Raw genomic sequence first — 14,858 nt, forward strand, 5'->3', positions numbered from 1 at the left:
TACCTAGCTGTGTGGCCTTGGGCAAGCCACTTAACCCTGTTTGCCTTGCAAAAACCTAAAAAAAAAGGTAAAGGGGAAAAAAACTGCTATCCAATAAGATGAAACAAGCTAAATCCTTAACTTAGAGAAAGATTCTAATAACTCTCAAGAAATGCAACTCTATTAGAGAGAATATACTTAGCCAGAAGTGATGGACACTCATAACTTTTCTGAGACTAAGAGAGAGTGATTTAAAAACAATACCTCCCTAAAAAGGGGAACAATTAGGAAATGGGAGGATGGAGGAGACTGGATGGGGCAAATCTCATTACATCAAGAAGTACAAAAGACCTATTGTAATAGAGACAAAGAAGGGAAGAGGTGAGAACCACCTGAATCTTCATCTCATCAGACTTGGCTTAAAGTTAATTTACACATGCAGTTAAGAAACTTATCTTACCTTTCAAGTATTAAAAGGGGAAAGGGAGAGGGGAGAAAAGGGGAAACTACCAGAAGGAAGGGAAGGAGGAAGGGGAAAAGGGAAAAGGGGAAAAAAAAGGTGGGGGGGGTTGATATAGGAGGGAAAACACACTGAAGGGTGGTGGTATTCAGAAACAAAATACTGGAGAACATGGATAAAGGGAAAAAGGGGAAAAAATATAAACAGAGGGAAAGATAGCATGGAGGGCAATAAAGAGTTAGTAATTATAGCTTTGAATGTGAATGGAATGAACTCTCCCTTAAAACTTTTACAAATAGCAAAGTGGATTAAAAACCAGAATCCTACAATATGCCACTTACAAGAAACTCATTTGAAGCAGAGAGATATATATAGAGAGAGTAAAAGTAAAAGGTTGGAGCAAAATATATTTTGCTTCAGGTGAAGTGAAAAAAAAGCAGGGTTGCAATCCTTATCTTAGACAAAGCAGCAGCAAAAATAGATAGTGTTAAAAGAGATAAGGAAGGATTCTATATTGTCCTAAAAGGTATCATAAACAATAAATTAATTTCAATACTAAATATGTATGCACCTAATGGTATAGCATCCAAAATCTTAGAGGAGTAGTTGAAAGAGCTACAGAAAAATATAGACTGCAAAACTCTACTAGTGGGAATGGCTTAAGAAACTGTGGTATAGGTATGTAATGGAACACTATTGTTCTATTAGAAACCAGGAGAGATGGGAATTTAGGGAAGCATGGAGTGATTTGCATGAACTGATGCTGATCGAGATGAGCAGAACCAGAGAAACATTGTACACCCTGATGGTGATGGGGGAATTGCCCATTCCATCAATGCAAAAATCAGGGACAATTTTGGGCTCTTTCCAATGGAGAATACCATCTGTATCCAGAGAAAAAAAATTGTGGAATTTAAACAAAGACCAAAGACTATTACCTTTAATTTAGGGGAAAAAACCATTATCTTATTATGTAATTTTGTTCTCTTATACTTTATTTTTTCTTCCTTAAGGATATGATTTCCCTCTCATCACATTCAGCTTAGATTAATGTATACCATGGAAACATTGTAAAGACTAACAGACTCCTTCTGTGGGGGATGGGGTAGGGAAGCAAGATTAGGGTAAAATTGTAAAACTCAAAATAAATAAATTTTTTTTAAAATGTTTTTCTTGTAAGTAGTATGTTGTAGGATTTTGGTTTTTAATCTACTCTGCTATCCACTCCCATTTCATGAAAGAGTTCATCTCATTCACATTCACAGTTATAATTAATTATTCTTTATTATCCTCCATGCTATTTCTCCTCCATTTGTATTTTCCTCTCCTTTCACTTTATCCCTACTCCCCAGTGTTTTGCTTCTGAATACTGCCTCCCTCAATGTGTTTTCCCCTTCTATCCATCACCCTCTCTTTTCTTTCTCCTTTTCCTGTTCCCCCTTCTTCCTTCCCTCCTTTCTATTATTTCCTCCTGCCCTCTTCCCCTTTCCCCTCCTAATCCTTGAAAGGTAAGATAAATTTCTAAATTCAACTGTGCATGTTAATCCCCTCTTTGAGCCAAATCCAATGAGAGTAAGATGCAAGCAGTTGACACATCATTCCCTCTTTCCCTCTAATGCATTAGGTCTTTGCATCTCTTTATGTGATTTAATTTATCCCATTCTATCTCACTTTTCCTCCGGTGCTTTACAATCCCCCGGCCTTTTAATGTCCTAATTGTTTTTAAATCATTGAATCAAAGTCAAGGACATACCATGAATGTCCATACCTATACCGTAAGTATATTCTCGTCTAATAGTGTTACAATTCTCAAGAGTTTTGAGGATCTTCCTTTCAGGAAGAGATATAACCAGTTTAATTTCATTGGATAGTAATCTTTTTCTTTTCACCTGTTTACCTTTTCTTGTATCTCCTTAATCTCCTGCTTGAAGATAACATTTTCTATTCAGCTCTGGTTGACATTTATTTCTTTAAATGTCCATCTTTCCACTGAAAGAGAAAGCTAAGTTTTACTGGATAGTTGATTCAGGCAGTTCTCCTTAACTATATCTTTTTTTAAAAATTATTTATTTTCATCCATATGCATATGCATGCTTCCTAGTTATAAACTATCCCTCCACCTTCCCCTCCCACCTCCAACCTCTTGGAAGGGAAGAGTCAGGTTAGTATTTTATATGCATATTTTGATAAACATGCTTACCACAGTAATTTTAGGCATGAGGATTTAGGATTAAGGGAAAGATATGCATAAGAGATAATTTTTATGAAGTGTTAATCAGATTCAGAAGGGTTGTTTCTTTCTGTTTTATTTTGTTTTTTTTTCTTCCTCTGGATGGGGATAGCATTTTCCATAACTGGTCTAGTACAGTTATCCTAACTCTCTAGACTGTTGAGAGGAGTTGTTTCCATCAAGGTTATTCATCTCATAATAGTGTTGTTGATACTCCTTTTGCTCAGCATCAGATCCCATTAAGTCAATCCACGCTTCTCTAGAGTTCAACCATTTATGGTTTTTTTGTAGAACAATAGAATTCCATAGTATTCATCTACCATAACTTGTTTATGGTACAGTTGATGGATATCTCCTCAATTTCCAATTCTTTGCCATTACAAAAAGAGCTGCTGTGAATATTTTGGAACATACAGGACTTTTCCCATTTTTTTATAACTTCTTCTGGATATAGACCTAGAATTGGAATTGCTGGGTCAAAGGGTATAAACAGTTTTATTGTTCTTTGGGCATAGTTCCATATTGTTCTCCAAAAAGGCTGGATCCATTCACAACTCCATGTCTCCTTGTAATTCACTCAGTTGTTCCTCTAGGAATTTGGATCCTGAACGACTAGGTGCATACATGTTTAGTTATAACATAGCTTCATTACCAATGATGCCTTTTAAGAAGATGGAGTTTCCTTCCTTATCCCTTTGAAAGAGATTGATTTTTACTTTTACTTTGTCTTAGATTAGGATCACTACCCCAGGTATTTTTTTACTTCATCTGAGGCATAATATATTTTGCCCCAACCTTTTACCTTTACTCTGTGTATTTCTCTGCTTCAAATGTGTGCAAACAACATATTGTAGAATTCCGTTTTTTTAATCCATTTTGCTATCCACTTCCATTTTAGGGACAATTCATCCCATTCATATTTACAATTAAGATTACTATTCTTTATTTCTCTTCATGCTATCTTTCTACAATTATATTTTTCTCTTTCCTTTTCTCTCATTCCTCCTCAACAAAATTTTACTCCCTTTCCCCTTTGACTTTTCTTTTAAAAATTTAACTTTCAGTTTATTTTCACTCATACTTTTACCTTCTCTTTTATCAGTCACCTCTTCCCTTATCTTTCCCTTCCTAGTAGATTTAGATTTTTTTAAACCCAAGTGAAAATGTATCTTATTCCCTCACTGGGCAAAATCTAATGAATCAAATTTATTCAGCATTCACATTCTCCTTTCTTTCCCTCAAAAATTATCAATGTTTGTGCTTCTTCCCTTGGTGTTATTTATTGCTCTAATATTATTAATCAGGTATCATCAATAACAGTTTGATTATTTGATTGCTTGATAAGCTCATATTTTTATCAATGTAGCATCACTGATTGATTGCTTGATTGTTGGTAAGCAGCATTGCCTCAAATTACATCAAATTATAATTATAATCATTTTTTACCTTATCCCCTTTTCAAGAATCTTTCAAGTACACAAAATCCTCCTCATGAAGCAAAGTATCATCCAAAGTCATATCATTTCTTGAACTATTTGTGCCCCTCACCCCAGGCCAATTTTCTTTCATACTTTACCTCCCCACACTCCACACCTAGGGTACTTAAAAACCCTGTCAGGTGAAACAAGGCCCATTCTCTCACCCACTTTCCCCCCCCACTCCCCAAAGGGTACTTAAACCCTTATTAAGTGAAGCATAGGTTAAGTCAAACTTTGATCTAATTAACTGTTTGAATATTAAAGCACTCTTAAATACTAGGAGGCTCTGGAGGTCTTACCTGAGAACTTTACAAATGATTCTAAGTTATAGAGACACTGACTCAGGGCTGCCCAGTTTATGATGACCTCATTAGACAAGGTGCTAAGCACAATGAAACTAAAGTGAATCAAAGGATAAGGAGACACTTAAGTTTAAAGCTAAGTCCCTGCTTTTTTCTTCAGGGCTCTTTATCTCAAACATAGTAATGTCATCTTGAACCTCTTCAAATTAAGGGATAAGACGCAATTATACCCAAGTACTTTTTGTTTATTCTCTTCAATTATATTCTACCCTTTAATTATCCTAAAAGAAGTAAAGTTCTAAAGAATTAGAAGTATTATATCTTCCCTTTTAGGGTTGTATACAATTTCATTGTCTTGACCAACATTGCTTTTGTTTGGTTTTGTTATTTCCTCCCCTTTTTAATTTACCTTTTTATATTGCAACTCTTGAGTTGTGTATTTGGTTATTGAATTCTCTGTCCAATTCTGGTCTTTGCGTCAGGAAATTCTGGAAGTCCTGTATTTCATTGAATATCCATCTTTTTTCCTTGAAAATGCATGCTGAATTTTGCAGTACATTCTGGTTATAATTCCAGGTTACTCTCCAAAATATTCTATTCCAGGTCTTACAATCCTTCATTGTTGAAGCTGATAGGTCCTGTGTGAGTCTGATTGTGATTCCTTTATATTAAGATTATTTTCTTTTTTGCTACTTGCTATATTTTCTCCCTTATTCGAGAGTTATAGAATTTGACTATTACAAACCTTGGAGTTTTTATCCTGGGGTCTCTTTCTGGAGGGGTTCTGTGGATTCTTTCATTGGTTATATTGTTTTCTTGTTCTAGTAGATTTGGAAAATTTTCCCATATACTTTCCTTCATGATGTTTTCCAGATTCTTTTCTTGATCCAGGATTTCTGGTAGTTCAATGATTTGCAGATTGTCTCTCTTGGATCTATTTTCCAGAACAGTAGTTTTACCAATGAGGTATTTATATTTTCTTCTATTTTTTCAATTTTTCAATTTTGTTTAACAAATTCTTGCATCTCATAAAGTCATTAGCTTCTACTATTTCCAATCTATTTTTCAGGGAGGTATTTTTTCCATTTAGCCCTTGCATCTCCTTTTCCATTTGATCAATTCTATTTTTATAGAAGTCATCTTTTTCCATTTGCCCAAATGTGTTTTTGAGAGAATTATTCTTTCTTGCATTTGGAAAATTTCATTTTTAAAGGATTTGTTTTGTTCTATCATTTTTTTGTCGTAAGATGTTAATCTTCTCATGCATGGTGTTAATTTTCTTTTATGTTTATTTTCTCAATTTTTCATTTGATTTTAAAGCTCCTTTCTGATCTTTTGTTCTAAGATATCTTTCTGAGCTGTAGATCAATTCATCTTCTCCTCTGAAGCTTCACATATAGCATACCTTATATTCTTCTTTTCTGAGTTAATATCCTTATCTCGAATGTAACAGTCAATAGACTCTGTTTTGTGCTGTCCTTTCTTCATTTTGGGATGTTAACTTACCCTAAAGTCTTGTGTTGGGGGAGGAGTTGGTTTGCAGAACTTTGGTGTTGAGAACCCTAGAGGCTTTGCTTACAGGTATTAGTAACTCCAGGGGGTTCTTCAGTGGACCAACCACTAAGGAACTCCAGAAACTTTCTCTAAATTGTCTGTTCTGGGAGTAGCTCCCCATTACTTTGACTGGATCTGGACAGTACCCAAGTAACCCAGGTGCTGGGCTAGGCTGTCAGGGCTGGAAACTCCAGTGGTTCTATCTGGGTAGTCAAGACTGGGGACATCCACTGCCTATACCTGGACCTTTGGGAAAGGTATGAATACCTGGGGCTATTTCTGTGTTTGTACTGGGGCTTCTCTGAGAATGCCAAGTGCTTCAGGTTCAGGCTGTCCAGAGCAGCCACACTGGATAAATGGGTGTCCTGGGCAGCTGTATTGGAGCTCTCCCTGTCCTCCCACTGTACAAATCATAAAGACTTCCACTCTCATAACTGAGGTTCTCAGGTTAGTCCCCCATTTCACCCTGCCACTCCTGCCATAGATCTCTGCTCTCTGCACTGGTCATGACAGACCTTTCTGGAAGGTGTTTCTTCTGTCTTTTGTGGGTTCTGTCAATCCAAAATCTGTTAAGAGGCTTGATTCTTGTCAGTTCTTTTTTTTTTAGGAAGATTTTATTTATTTTGAATTCGAATTTTACAATTTTCCCCCCATTCTTGCTTCCCTCCCCCCCACCCCCCACAAAAAGCATTTTGTTGGTCTTTACATTGTTTCCATGGTATACAATAGAGTTTTGTCAGTTCTGAGGGAAAGCCAGGAGAGCTTAAAACAGTGTCTGGTTTCTTTCCACTATCTTGGCCAGAAGTTCCCAGTGCAATCCTTAAAAGGTTGCTCACACAAGGGGTTACTGAATCTTACTATTATTTCCAGTGGGCAGACAACCCTATGACGGGCTGGTCTGTGTGCAGAGTTGTGACTACAATTCTCAGTATATCTGCATCTATTACTTCATCACTTGCCTTTCTGCCACAGGACTTTGAGACAGCAATATTAAAATGATATGAGTGATCTTTTGATTCATGGGTAAATTGAATTTAAGTGAAGCAGAGTTGCACAAAATCACAAACTCCAATCTCTCTTCCAAAGTCATCATAGTGATGGCTTGACACAGTGGCAAGACAATCAAGACAACTGGTGATGATTCTAAATTCAGTGGGTGACCTTGACATCTTTGATGTCTAACCAAACTCTAAGCACCCCAAGGATGCCTGTTTCAGCTGCCTTCATTTCCATTATATTGAATTATTCTAATCCACCTAATTTACCAATGGAAGAGTTCACCACCTTGGAGTAAACACCACCCTCTAATTCACTGACAGATTTGAGATGCCCTAGGTTACACTCAATCTAGTTTAGCCCATCTAACAAAATCATTTATTTGTGTGTGGCAGCTGCACTTGTCATAGTTTTTTGGAGTCACAGGTGAGACTTAGATGGTGCGGGTGGACTTAAAAGTGGAAAGAATCCTTTAAAAGGACTTGATAGCCCTCATAGCAGAGGTACTAGTCTTTTTGGACCACAGTCTAAACCCTACTACTTGGTGGAATTTTTCCACTTTGTGCTCTAAGTTAATTTATCTTTCTTCCATTTTTTTTCTTCTAGCACTCTAATTTAATTTCTAATTATTTGTTTTCTTGGTCATTTATTACATCCACTTTTCAAATCTGTGAAGTAAAGTTGTTCTTTTTCTGAGTTTCTATTTGTACATGTTAATAGAGTAAGTCTCTTCTATAGTTACATCTTCTAATTTCTTCCAAGTAGTCAGAGTATCATATAATTTCTTTCTAGTACAGAACTTTTCCATTTACTCATATTTCTAGTCTCAGGGATAGAAATTAAATTTGTTCAGGAGTCAGACATTTTCCCTTCCTACACTCTTAGATAGGGTATGCATTAGTTATTTGATCCTTTTCTGCTATAATCTGAATGTCACTGACTTTGAACTTCTGGAAGGCATGATAGGAGCTATGTATCTCATCTTTTGCCAAAATATTTTGCCTTTGTCTCAGTCGCCTGGAAGTCTAAAATGGGATTGATACAGTTTCTGTCTCCTTGTTTGTTGCACAAACTCCGAGTTGATTTCTTCTCCTTAAAGATCATGCTAATCTCAAACATCATAGAATTACCTCCAACTGGGTAATGACTGCTTCTTATCTATTAGTGAATGAGATTGGGGTCTATTATAGAACCATGGGCATCTTGGGTTTTTGCCTTTTCCTATAGTTCTGAGAAACTTATAGAATTCATGTTAGCTCTGTCAACCTCTATTTTTCTTACATAGTGAACTAATATTACCTGACTCTATCCCATTATACTTTTTTTTAATAATCTAAGGATAAGATTTTAGAGCTGTAGATCCCATTTATCAAAGATTGACTGATGTATCTCGTCTCCCAACACTAAGTATGTCTTCATATGCAGTCCTATACTAGCTGGAGGAACATTTTTTCCCCCTTGTTCCTTGTTCTCATTGCACAATGTGATATCTTTTTAGATGTATGTTGGAATTGTGTGGAGAGCTGGGTTCCTATGAATTATTTCATATCAACATCTTAAATGGCAATATGAGAGTTCTTGGATATAAGCACACAGTCTAAGACTTGAACCATACTCCAAATTCTTCCAGCTTACTAAGATTTGTGAATTGAAATCTGTTTCAAAGCACTAGATTTGAAAACCTTGGATCATCTCTATGTGTCCATAAAGCATGAGAAAAGAATTTTAAGGGGAAAGTAAATTAAAATAAACTCATTATGCTAAACAGCAATTACACTAATTACATTCTATATTATGTAAAAATTAAAAGGGTGTGGTATTGAAGGAAATTCTGCAACTGCAAAATTTCTGATTCCTCCAGAGGGATCCTATCATGTTGAGGTGATAAAAATCCCAAATCTCCTTGTCCCAAATTCCTGCTTAGAATATAGAACAGCTGCTACATTTCAATCAAGGGAATTGGGACTTTTCTACAGCAGATCTCCTAACAAAGACTGAACAACACAGTGAGTTTTTTCCCCCCTTTGCATTTGCATTTGCAAAGTATTCTGGGTCCTTTCCTGGTGAAGAACTCCGTCATTTCAATGTGGTACTGTTGTTAGCAGTATAAAAATGAATCTCATTTGGCCTGTAATTTTCTGATACTCAGAAAGTTGAAATGTCAGGACACTTTCTAACTCACAAATCTGTTCAAAAGTATTCTGTATCACTGATAGCCAGCCTTCTTAGAGCATATTTTAAGGTCTAATAAATGTCTTCCATCTGACAATTATTCAAAGGAATGGAGGACACTATAAAAGATGATGGCCATAGGAGTTGGGTCTGTGACTAAGATTCCTCTTCCTAACTTGAATCAGGCAAAATTTGACCAGAGATTGAACAACTTTCCTCTGAATCTGAGCACTATGGATGCAAAAGATTAACAACTCTTGAGACTAAGGACTTTATCTCAGTTTAGACCCACTGAATAGCTGGGAATAGAAACTGCTTCAGGTCAGAGCATAAACAGACAAGTCAGTTAACAGAGGGAGGATTGAACAAAGCCATATGTTCCCTATCTCATTATGCCACTTAAATAACCACTGTCCAGACTAAAGCCCTCACTATTTTATTGGCCTAATTTGAATCTTTGCTCCCATCACTCCATGAAATTGAGTCTCTTTCAGCTACCAAAATAATCTTCCTAACACACTCTAGTGCAGTGACATGAAAACTTATAGAGAAGAGAATATTAAGAAGAAGAGGGTAATTTACAGAGGACAAAGACTAAAGAGATCACAAAGGATGAGGGTGGATGAGGATTATTATGTTACAACCATTCTACTGAGAAAAGTCCTTAAAAGACCTTAAATCCTAAGCAAATGTGAGTTATCCTCCTCCTCCTCCTCATCATCATCATCATTATTATACAATCCTATTTGTAAACTCATACTCATTTAATGGGGGTCTGATATTGAGGTCTCCCTTAGAAACCAGGCCTCAAGTTCAGCAGCCTGTAGTATGCTGACCAAGTCAAAGTGGACAAAGATTGAGCTAGGAAGGACAAAGCATATTCCATTTAGTCTCTCCTAAAAAGTCTGGTTATTGCATAAAAATAAAACAAGTAGAAAGTGTAGAGGAGAATAATGAACAGAATACATTTTTCTTGGTTTCTTATTTCAAAATGTTAAGTTAGTAAGATGGATCATCACAGAAGGAAATAGAAATAGATAAGCACATATGATTTTCATTGAATCATAAAGATAGCAAACTCAGAGGGCATCTCATTCAGCATAAAACATGAACTGCCCTCCACCTTATATCCTTGACAAGTTAGCAAAGCCTTTTACTGAATGTCTCCAATCATGGAGAATTCACTCACTTATGAGAGTTAGACAGAGCTGATTGATAGTTCTTCCTTAGAGATGAAATTGACCCCTCAGAACTACAATTTATTGTTCCAACTTCTGTCATCTAGGGCCAAGGAAAATGACATTAATCCTCTTTCCATAGGATAACCTTTTAAGTATTTGAAGATGTTCATATTATTTCCCTCCCCCATCTCCTTTTCACAAACCTAATCCTCATATGACATGTCATTTCAACATCCAGATCACTCTTCTCTGAATGATTTTCACTCTATTTTTTTCCAAAAATGTGGTCCCCAGAACTAAATACAACTCTTCTAACATAATCTAACCTAGCAAGGAACAAGAGTAGTATTTTCTTCCTAGTTATGTTTTTGTTGCCTTTAATATTAATTTATGATAAAGTCTAAATATCTAATAACACCTAAAAATGTTATATCACGTAGGGAGATTTTTATTTTAGTTTGACTTGGCAGACAAAGGGATCTCTCCTGAATCTCCTGAATCTCCAGTTATTAGACAGTTCTCTATCAGGAATATCCTGGGTCCTTTAGAGAGATATGAAATTTTAACTCCCTAAAATTGGGTGGAACAAAGATAGTCATTTTTGTTTCTCAAGAAAAGCAATAGACCTAGAAGCTGGAAGATCTGTGCTCTAATATCTTTTCTATCACTTAAAATAAGTTACTAAGCTTTTCTTTAAAAACTCATGCATAGGGTGCAGTGGATAGAGCACCAGCCCCAGAATCAGGAGTATCTGAGTTCAAATCTGGCCTCAGACACTTAATAATTACCTCTCCATATGGCCTTGGGCAAGCCACTTAACCCCGTTGCCTTGCAAAAACTAGGAAAAAAAAACTCATGCATGGAAATACCCAATATTTCAACTGAGAATCTTTTATTAAACACATTCTATGTGCTAAACACTGGGGCTACAAAAAAAAAAGAGACAAAATATAGTCTCTTCCTTCAGGAAGTTTACAATCTGATGGATAATCTATCTAATGGATAATCTATCTCCCGAGGAGGTTTCTATCAATTATGAACAGTTCTAATTATTAGGAAATACTTTAAGAAACCCAATTCTTCTTTTCACCTGCATATTGTGATATACAAAAAGTTTATGAAATATAGTTTCTGAGTAATAATAATTTTATTAAATCATTGATAGCAGATAATTAATTTTAAAAAGTATATAGTACTTTTGAATACCAAAGATCTCCTTAGAGAACTGCTTCAATGCCTATATGCCTTTGGAAGAGTGGGTGATCCTAAGGGTGGCAATTAACTTTGACTGTTTTATAATTAATGAGAAGAATATATATATTCCTTAGTGTTTTTGTTAGGCAATGAATGTGATTAAGTGACTTACCCAAAGTCACACAGCTAAGTAATTATTAAGTGTCTGAGGCTGAATTTCAACTCAGATCTATCCGGATCTTGGGCAGTGCTCTATCCACTCTGCCACCTAGCTGCCATGAAGAAATAATATTTTAATGAGAGGTGGGGTGATTCTAATGAGAGGCCCTTCAGTCAGTCTTGGACAAAGAGATTTATCTCTCATCTAGACTAGTCTAGGTTCATCTACTCTATTCAGACTGTGTGGAATACAATGGACTGGAATGCACATTTCATTAAATTCTTTTTAAGTTTCTTTAGTTGGATGGAGTCTTCTACTAAGCATAGAAATGCATGTACCTTGGGGATGTGGGTAATCTCATCTATCAACATTGTCCTTCAGAGAGGGGATGGAACCCAGATGGAGTAAAGGCAGGGCTTCCCTTGAGCTCTCCCCATCAGCTCACTCAAAATACCTTAAAAAAAAGATTCTAAACAAATTCTAGAGTGGCAGAACCCACAAAAAGACTCAGTGAAACAATTTTCCAGCCCAAGACAATTTGGAATATCTTCATGAATTGTCTGTTGCCCTGAGGTTAGAAACAGTACACAGCACAGCTTGTGTCACACCAGAGTGAACTGGCTCCAGGCATTCAGGAACAGATGGAGAGACACCTGGATCCATGGAATCAGGGGCAGTTTCTAGACCTCTCAGTCCAGGGATTGCCAATTTGAAAGGTGAATAGAAAATTCTTCCACATAAGAGTGAGAGTGGTGACCACTTTAACACAGGCCTCAAGGTGGCCCCAGTACCAGGGGACAAAGAACAGACCAAGGGAGCTACCCAACAGGGAGCAATCTGGCTGCAGCTTCCAGAGTGCTCAGTCCATTATAGTAAGGGGCTTGAGGGGAGATTGCAGAGGTCTCTTTGCTATCCTTAAGGTAGGACTATGTTACTTTGCCCATACTCAGATCCAGGTTTCAGTCTGCAGCTCCAGTATCAGAAAAAGGAGCCGAAGCACCACATTACTGATGTCCTACAGCAGAGCAGGGATCCTCTTCATGGTTTCAGGATGGAAAGGAGTGCTTGTGGTCATCTACAGACCAGAGCACAAGCCAGGAGATAGTCATAACTTCTCATAAGACCTTGGAGGAATTGAGAACTTACAGCAAAAACTATCAAAAGCTGGGGAGTGGGCCTGTGCCCTGGAAGCAGAAACCCAACTTAACAAAGAGTTAACATCAAGTCATAGGCTAGGGGAAACCAGCAAACAACAGAAGAAAAAAAAATCCTAAATACGCACTTAACAGGTAACAAAGTCAAAGCTTCTGCTTCAGAAGCCTGCAAGAAAAATGTGAATTTGTCTCAGACTATGAAAGAGCTCAAAAAAGATTTTGAAAATTAAGTAAGGGAGGTAGAGGAAAAATTGGGAAGAGAAATTAGAGTGACTCAGGAAAATAATTAAAACCAAGTTAGCTACTTGGTGAAGAAGATACCAAAAAACTATTGATGAAAATAATAACTTAAAAGACAATTTGGGACTTCCAGGGAAGAAAAGATGGTGACATGCAGCTAGCATGCCCCCAGAACTTTTCCCAACACAACACTAAATGGAGTCTCTACACAGACATTAAAACTACAGATCCCGCAAACAAGACAAGAAACTACATCTTTTTTAAAAGGCACCATAGGTAATGAAGTTGCATCATTATTAAAAATGCATGCACCTAGTGGTACAGCATCCAAATTCTTAGAGGAAAAGCTGAGTGAATTACAAGGAGGCAAAGACAGCAAAACTTTAATATGAGAGACCTCAACCTCCCTCTCTCAGAATTAGATAAATGTAACCACAAAATAAATAAGAAGAAACTTAAGAAGTGAATAAAATCTTAGAAAACTTAGATTTGATAGAGCTCTGGAGAAAAATAAATAGGGATAGAAAGGAATATATCTTTTTCTCTGCAGTACATGGCACATTTACCATAGCTGACTATGTACTAAGGTCATAAAAACCTACAATCAAATGCAGAAAGACAAAAATAATTATGATCATGATGCAATAAAAATTGCATTTAATAAAGGGCCATAGAAATGTAAAACAAAAATTTAATTAGAAACTAAATAAATTAATTTTGAGGAATGAGTGGATCAAACAAGTCATATAAATAATCAATCAGTTCATCCAAGAAAATGATAAAAATGATGCATCATACCAAAATGTATGGAATGCAGCCAAAATAGTTTTTAGGGAAAATTTTATATCTCTAAATACTTATATGAATAAAATAGAGAAAGGGGAGATCAATGAATTAGGTATGCAACTAAAAATCTAGAAAAAGAACAAAATAAAGATCCTCAATTAGATACCAAATTAGAAATTCTAAAAATAAAGGGAAAGATTAATAAATTGAAAGCAATTGGTTTTATGAAAAAAATAAAATAGATAAATCTTTGGTTAATCTAATAAAAAGAGAAAAAACAAATTACTAGTATCAAAAATGAAAAGGTGAACTAACTACCAATGAGGAAGAAATTAAGGAGATAATGCATACCTACTTTGCCAAACTGTCCATATCAGAAGAAGAAATTGAAGGAATCATCAGTAAATTCCCTAAGAAAAGGTCTCTGGGGGTGGCTAGGTGGTTCAGTGGATAGACCACTGGCCCTGGAGTCAGGAATACCTGAGTTCAAATCCAGCCTCAGACACTTAATAATTACCTAGCTATATGGTCTTGAACAAGCTACTTAACCCTTGCAAATAAAATCATATATCATCAGTGTTTCTATATATGAACAACAAAGCCCAAGAGTAAGAGATGGAAAAACATTTAAAATGACTATAGACAATATTAAATACTTGGAAATCTACCTCCCAAAACAAACCCAGAAACTGTTTAAATATAAAGCACTTCTCATCCAAATAAAAACAGATCTAAATAACTGGGAAAAAGTCAAATGTTTGTGGTTAGGTTGAGCTTATATAATAAAAATAGCAATTCTACCCAAATTAAATTACTTATTCAGTGCCATACCAATCAAACTACTTTACTGAGCTAGAAAAAAATAGTAACAAAATTTTTCTGAAGTAAAAAAAGGGAATAATAGCAAGGGAACTGATGAAAAAAATAAGGAAAATGGTCTAGCTCTAACAGATCTAAAACTATACTATAGAG

Source organism: Macrotis lagotis, chromosome X, assembly GCF_037893015.1.
Source record: "Macrotis lagotis isolate mMagLag1 chromosome X, bilby.v1.9.chrom.fasta, whole genome shotgun sequence".
Classification (NCBI taxonomy): domain Eukaryota; kingdom Metazoa; phylum Chordata; class Mammalia; order Peramelemorphia; family Peramelidae; genus Macrotis; species Macrotis lagotis.